Raw genomic sequence first — 1,402 nt, 5'->3', positions numbered from 1 at the left:
ACTATTGCTTGGACACATCTTTCTGCAGTGCAAAACATTTTTTTATATGATAATATATTTCACACACATATCGAATATATGAAATGTAATAGGTTTAAGGTTTAACAATATCTATATTCCGAGCATTCCTAGTATTCCGTTTGATCTAAAAGGTTTTCATTTCTCTGAAATGTCATATCTTTGAAATGCCCTATCTATGAAATGACCTCTCCGTGAAATTTCCTATCCATGAAATTTCATCTGAATAATGTCTATAACACCATCTATAAAATGTCCTATTTAGGAAATCTATGAAATGTCCTATTCATGAACCATAAATGAAGCCAGGGACCCCCATCCCCATGGGAAGCCAAATTTATATATAATAGATGGCAAATCAATTATTTTGTTATCTATAAAATGTCCCAAGTCTATTTTAATTCATCTAATGGCAATGACCAACCAATTATTGAAATGACTACAGGACATGCAATGAATTAAAAAAATAAGCTAAAAGTTGATTCAACAAAATGAAAACAAAAGACAAAAATTAGAAACTATTAGTTTAACAAATTTAAGATATTAATCTAGTAATAGTATGTTATGCAGGGGCGTAAATAAGGATTTTCTAGGAGGGTGGGTAAATTTTAACGTTTTCGACTTTTGTTTAACCTCCCTAAGAATGTTATGTCCCCCCCCCCCTCCCCTCTAGACCATGTATGTACTTTGAACAACCTCCTTCATGAAGTATATCAAATTATTGGTTTTAGCTGGGTTTGATTTAAATTTACCAATCATTTCTGAGATTACCAAACTCTATCAAATAAAAGGCTTTCAGCTTTCAGCTTTCACCTTTCTTAATTTGTACCCTAAAGGTTGTCCACTAAATAAATTGAGACTTTTTAAACAGTTTATAAAATAGCAAATCCACCAATATGAAAAATCCGAGATGATCAGCCACCCATGCTATGGGAACAAGTCAGTTGCAGTGTTTTGAATAATATTCATCATAAAGAATTTCTGAATACCTTATTTTACCTAAACCAGACTAAATCTATATTTAGACCTACCTCCAGTCATTGGATTTCAACATTTTATAGCTCTTTGGAAAGCCTATAACGAAATGAAGCAGATTGCAGAATTTCTGCAAATAAATTTTACTTAGATTTTTGCACAGACGTCATTAAAGGGAATTTGCGCAAATATTTTTTAATACACATTTAGTTTTTGAAAATTTGCATATTTGAATTCGCTGGGTCAAGGGCTTTTCAAATATGTGTAATTTGTCATATTTCGCAAATTTTTGTTTTTTACACACTTTTTGCTAAATAACTAGATTTGGAAGTAAATATATAAATTTTGCAAATTTGCAATTTTTATCTTCAGATTATTATTGAAGTAGAATCCAATAGTTTTCAAAAAA

This window comes from Eurytemora carolleeae, unplaced genomic scaffold (assembly GCF_000591075.1).
Source record: "Eurytemora carolleeae unplaced genomic scaffold, Eaff_2.0 scaffold4, whole genome shotgun sequence".
NCBI lineage: Eukaryota > Metazoa > Arthropoda > Copepoda > Calanoida > Temoridae > Eurytemora > Eurytemora carolleeae.
This window is presented reverse-complemented; position numbering follows the sequence as displayed.